Source organism: Aethalodelphis obliquidens, unplaced genomic scaffold (genome assembly GCF_003676395.1).
Source record: "Aethalodelphis obliquidens isolate GAN/ISIS:26980383/991018 unplaced genomic scaffold, ASM367639v1 scaffold78, whole genome shotgun sequence".
Lineage (NCBI taxonomy): Eukaryota > Metazoa > Chordata > Mammalia > Artiodactyla > Delphinidae > Aethalodelphis > Aethalodelphis obliquidens.
The window spans coordinates 7,371,325-7,377,499 of record NW_020838022.1 but is presented as its reverse complement, the minus strand read 5'-3'; the positions used below and the strand labels follow the sequence as shown (position 1 = coordinate 7,377,499).

The window sequence follows — 6,175 nt, the reverse complement described above, 5'->3', positions numbered from 1 at the left end:
CTCACCTTAAAGAGCCAGGCATAAAAAATGACATGTTATGAAAAACATGCCCATTTGGGATTTACTAGATGAGAGAGAAAAGTTGGGGACAACAGAGGCAAGGCCAGGTTTCAAACAGAATATTTCTTGTGCTCTTCGATTCACTGCAAGCAATGACCTTTGCACAAGATAGAAAAGGTACAACGCTGGCAGTAGAAAAGTGAGTTTGTGTCATATAATTCACTCAAAATTTGTGAAAAAACTGGAAGACATTTTGGAAATCACCCCTGCAGTTTGATTTCTTTTTAATGTTTATATATTTAGGCTGTGCCAGGTCTTAGTTGCAGCATGCAGTCTTCTTAGTTGCGGCATGTGGACTCTGAGTTGCAGCACGCAGGAGGGATCTAGTTCCCCGACCAGGGATCAAACCTGGGCCCCCTGCATTGCGAGTGCAGAGTCTTACCCACTGGACCACCAGGGAAATCCCTGCAGTTTGATTTTAAATGTTTGGAGAACCTTTTCTTCCTTGTAAGTGAAAAACCTAAGATGGTTCAGGGGAAGTCTCTCTGTTCTACTTTCATCATGTTATCAGTAAGGTAAATGAAGAAATCAAATTAAGTCCACATGAAGTAGGCTTTGAAAGCATCTGAATTGCACTTCCTCATGCCAGCAGAATTTGACAGCTAATTATGGAGACCATAGATGATACAAAACTCGGGATTTCTCAAAATGTAGTAGTAACGCCTGGGTAGGGAAGACTGGTTCCGTTCATTACGGGAAATTCACAGCTTCCCTCAGGAAAAGTGGTTCCATGGGTCAGAGTCAGGCCTCATGCTTGGAATTAGGGGGTTCAGGTCTGACTGAAGCCCTCTTCTTCCTGCCTTGCTTTTACAGACTGAGAGGGGCACTAAGTCCCTCAAAGGAGAGCTCCCCACAGGAAGGAAAAGTTAGCCTAAGACGGAGCTAAACCAATGATGCTGAGTTGCCAGAATCCCTCCACAGGCCACCCAAGCAGTGAAGAAATTCATGGAGAGAAAGAAAGAAAGAAAAGACCCACAGCCGTGAGCAGAGCCAGCTGGGAGGGATGTTATTACTTTATTTCTGTTTTCTTAACTATGTGTGTGTGTGCATGTGTGTGTGTGCACGTGTGCGTGTGCATGTGTGTTGAGGAGGAGGGAGGATTGATTGCAGAAAATGTCTGGATCCACAGCACTCAAGATGGAAACTTTTGTTGATATAACTTCTCCTAACTTTCCTACACCTTCCTTCCCTTCTACTCCATTTCCCCAGTGGCTATCAAGAGCTGTATATATCTGACCACAAAACATCCAGTCAGTTCAAGTCAAAAATGCAGCCAGCCATCTGGATTGACTCAAACTCTGTCTACACACACCAATTGGCTTGGGGGTAAAAAAATGTAATTCAGTGGAACAACTGGTTATTTTTAAAACAAGGAGTTGAATTCAGACAACCATCCAATTAGTTGATTTCAAAATGCCTGTTTGGTGACATGAAAAGGGTTATTTTCAAAGGGCCTTGTGTGTGCATAAACAACCTGAATGCTATTAAATTGACGAGCTATTTTGGAATCAAGTAGATAAGGCCAAAGCGGCTGGACTCTGTTTATAAAGGGGAAACGTGTTAGGGTAGCAGAGTCCATCAAGCACTCCAGAGGGTGACACCTTCTGTTGGAAGGATGAGGTCTTTCACTTGACAGCAGCATAACCATACCCCGCTTTGTAGAGGCAAAGCACCTCATTCTTTTTTTAGGGAAACCTCCTGTGTGCCTTCTTCCTGGACGTGCCGTGCTAGCCAGAAGGCCAAAGATTCAAATAGACCCTCAAAGGCAAATGCGCTTCGCTTAGCTATTGCCACGTAACACATTTCCTAATGCACACAGTGATGTTAACTCGATTCTCTCTCCCCTGTTACGGGTTTCAGTCTCACTACATACAGCAAGGAAGCCTCGTCTGAGCCATTTGACCCGATTCGTGAAGAGTTGGGTCAGTTTAAACGGCACAGCTGTATCTCCCTGAGCTTTTCTCCCCCCTGAAATGTGAACGTTCTTTCCCCGTGTTACATGGCTAGGAAATGATTTAAGCAAAAAAGGGGGGACGAAGGTCTCCTCCTGAAGAGAATTTTATTTGCACTCCCCATGCTTTGTCATAAAGGGCATTCAACTGTGTTAATCATATAAGAAGTTTTAGAGAAGCTCTCTTTTTCACATTAGGCTTAAAACATCACCCCTGAGGGGGTGCTGATGGCCCCCTTAGAAAAGATTTCTTTGACATCTAAGACACAAAGGACTTCAGCAAACGTTCGGAGTTAAATGAGTGGTGCCTAAGTGCTGACTCTCCATCCCCAGTGACAAGCATTTACTAAGTGAAACTTTTGTTACTGCAAATGTCTTACTTGGGTGTGTCTTAATCCCGAATGTTGTGGAGGTTTTGTTTTAGTGTGTGTGTGTAGTGTGTGTGTGTGTATGTGTGGGTTTTTTTAAAACATTTATTTTATCAGAAAGGATTCTCACGATGGAAGCATTCATTGCCATGGCTGTGGCTGAATCTTTACGTTTAAGACTGGTTAAGCTGCCCCAGGTAGAAGTGTTTGCACAGCTACAGAAGTATAGAATCGGGCTTCCCTGGTGGCACAGTGGTTGAGAGTCCACCTGCCGATGCAGAGGACACAGGTTCGTGCCCCGGTCCGGGAAGATCCCACATGCCGCGGAGCGGCTGGGCCCGTGAGCCATGGCCACTGAGCCTGCGCATCTGGAGCCTGTGCTCCGCAACGGGAGAGGCCATAACAGTGAGAGGCCCGCGTACCGCAAAAAAAAAAAAAAAAAAAAGAAGTATAGAATCACAGCCCCCGAGTTGGAAGGGGGCCCATTAAGGCAGTCCTTGCCTTCAGGCATCTAGGCCAGAGGAATAGCCACCCTTCTCTTTAAGATCTCCAAAGACAAAAACTCCACATGCAGTTCTTTTATTATAAGAAGTGTGAACTGTAAAACATATTTACAAGGGAATGATATTATAATCCATCTTTAAATTATTTCCTTTTTTAAACATTTGCTTTCCCAAGCTTTAAAAAATTAATAAAGTTTCCTTTCTCCTGTGACAAAAACACATTCAATAGAAGCATTTCTCCTCTTTTTGAGGAGAAATGTCCACATGGGACATTTCTCTCAGGAAATTCTACCAGAAATCATTATGTTTCTCCTAAAAAGCAGGTTTGCTTTTATCTTATAGATGCTCTGAATCAAGAGATGTTTCCTTTCTCCCTCTGACCGTTGGAAAGCTTAGAGCCAAATGTGTAATCAATGAACAGGACCCTATCCCAGCTTCATTCATTTTCCTTCCCTTATTTTTTCTTCATCCAAATTTCTTCACTTAGTTGTGTTTTTTGTTGCTGTTTCTGGGCTTTTTGGATCGGTCTGTTTCCATGTTTGTAAGCAGTTTCGTGAAACAATTCAGATCAGCAGAGGCTCTGGATCCCAGCTCCACCTTTTCCTAGTTTAATCTCTCTGAGTCTCAGTTTCCTCATCTGTAAAATGGAGATAACAATTGTACTTTCTACCTCAGGGGGTCGTTGTGGGCATCAAATAATAAAATACACGTATAGTGCCAAGCTGATAGAAAGCACTTTCATTATTAATATTATAACCGTGCAACCTTAAATCATTTTGGGAGCAAGCAGGGCAAAAAAATAATTACTTATTCCCCAAATCAAAATTTCAGTCTTTTATCTCGCTTCTCCTTCTGTCTTTTGTATGAGTTGTCTTTCAAGTGAAATCATTTGATGTTTCACATTTTGATGGAAACTCCTTCTACTACCTTACAGGAGAGTGCTTCCCAAACTTGCTTGATCTTAAGAATCAGTAGAAGCACTTATTAAAAATACAGATTCCTGCTCTTGGACACCTAAAATTATTGCGTGAACGAGCAGTCCAAGCTCCGATGTTTCTGGGATTGACGTGTTCTATACTGGCTTTGATCATCAGCTTTTTGTGCAGTATATGCCACAGTCTACACTTTCCTCCAAGAATCTAATCACAAACTTCCAAACTTGTTTTCTATGTAGTGAGTGTCCCACTAACTTTTTTTTTTTTTTGGTTTTCATATTTTTCCTTCAGTGACTTTTTGCACCACTTATTTTTATTCTTTTACTTCCTGTCCTGCCACATGTTCGAGCCTATATTTTTTTCCAACTCCCGTTGCCCCTTCTTCGTAATAGCATGTCCTTCCCTACCCGTCACCCACAACATTCCTTTGGGTGAAGTATATCAGAGCTACGGTTGTTTGTTTGTATTGTTTTGTGACTGAAGGTATATGGACATTACCAGAAAAACAGTTACTCGGTAACCATTCCAACCCCTTCTTTGGGGAGAAAAACATCTGCTGCCTTCTTTTATTTTATTGGCCTGATTGATGGCTCTACAACACAGCGAAGAAGCAGCTCCACCCACCACAAGCTCTTCATCCTGCTGGGGAAGCCATACATAGTTGAGAGACCAAAAAGTGCAAGAAAAAAAAAAAGATTGTATCCGCCTTCCTCTGTTTTCCATGGATAAATGCCAAATCCCTCATACTTAAACTTTTCCCCCTTCCTTTACTTTGCCTCCCAGTTTTCCTTTGAATGAATGAATAAATTGTCCACCCCTCCAAATCTTCTCAATAATCTACCTCTATAGCTCATTCCAGTGTTTAATCACCTTGAAGGAAGGAAGGAAGGAAGGAAGGAAGGAAGAAAGAAAGAAAGAAAGAAAGAAAGAAAGAAAGAAAGAAAGAAAGAAAGAAAGAAAGTCTTGCTTACTAAAATCCTAAAAATCTCTCCTGCTTTATCTTAAGCCTATTTGGGCTGTTTCCCCTTGTTACATGTGTGTTGCTAGGTTAGTACAAGTATTTTCAAGATGAATTCTCGGCCAAAAGATCTTGCCACTGAGTCATCACCATCCTCATCTTTTTAAAAACATGAGCAAGTCTCAGCAGCGCTTCATTCACGTTAGTAAACATTACCTAGGGAAAGAAAGAACAGCCTTCAAGAACATGACATCATCATTAAAAATAAATGTTTACTGAGTCCCTACTCAGTGCTAGTACTGTTAGCCCTACAGATATAATAAGCATCTGCATTAGGCACACCTGCACACACGTGTACTCCAGTGTGCTAAGTCCAGAGAAGTGGCTCACACTAGAAGGATTATTAGAATTCCAAGGAAGGAGCAATTCTGCCCAAAGGGCCCGGGTGGTCACAAAACGTAAGACTCCAAGCCCTGAAGAAAGAGTAGCAGAGAGCCTGAAAGAATTAATGTGAACAAAGACCAGGAAACAGGAATGAAAATAGTTTTGGGGGGGGGAACAATTAGGAGACCGTTTGACGGGAGCAGACAGTTTCTGTAGACTGGAAGACGAGTGGGAGATAATAATGGAGCGGTAGACCTTAGTCTGCTTATAGAGGGCCTTGAATGCTAGGCTAATTAGTGTAGCCTTATCCTATAAGCAATAAGGAGCGCCACCGTCACAGATAAAAGAAAGCAGGAGTACGCTGGGGCTTCTGGGTACCTTAAAGGAAAGGAAGCAGGGACACTGATTTTTGTGAACTTTGTGAAATGGCTTGAGTTTGCATAACTGTTCTCCGTATTGGTGACTTTCTTATTCCCTTGAAGTAGCAACACTGTTTGGGAGGACAGCAAGAAGAGGATAAGGGAGAGATTACAGCCTACCCCAAAGGAAGTGAAAAGGACCCTAAGAAATGGAATAAGCGGTGGTGGTTGTTTTAAAAGTAGAAAAATAGACAAGGAAAATCTCTGAGGCTCACAGAAGGGGTAAGAAATGCTGCATATTTGGAACCAGCATAGGACAGCAAAGTGCCTTTGAGGGCTTTGTAAGGAACCCTAGGTATTTTCCTACTAGCCAAACTTTTTCAATAGGATATCTCATGCTAATTTAGGGAAGGGGACTTAAATTGGCATTGTTAAATGAATGCACCATTTTGTGAACCCCAGAGAACTCCGAGAATATTCTGTAAATACTACCTTGTTGAACTCAGTGGGACTGACTAGGTACGAGGTAATATCTTAAGCCCCCTAATTTGAAAGCACTGCTTGGGCCATAGTGGCTCCCCATTTCCTCACTCAGATTTGATGCAATCGTGAAATAAAATTCTTTTCAGTCAAGAGTTGATTGTGCCCTGCTAAGAT

The 6,175-nt window shown here is 42.2% G+C and overlaps 1 non-coding gene across 1 annotated transcript; it reads right to left on the bottom strand.

Moving 5' to 3' along the window:
* Positions 1-387: 387 nt before the first annotated feature.
* TRNAA-CGC (transfer RNA alanine (anticodon CGC)) lies at positions 388-460 on the bottom strand. The gene has a single exon. It is a non-coding gene; the product is annotated as a tRNA-Ala (tRNA).
* Between the last annotated feature and the right edge of the window lie 5,715 nt (positions 461-6,175).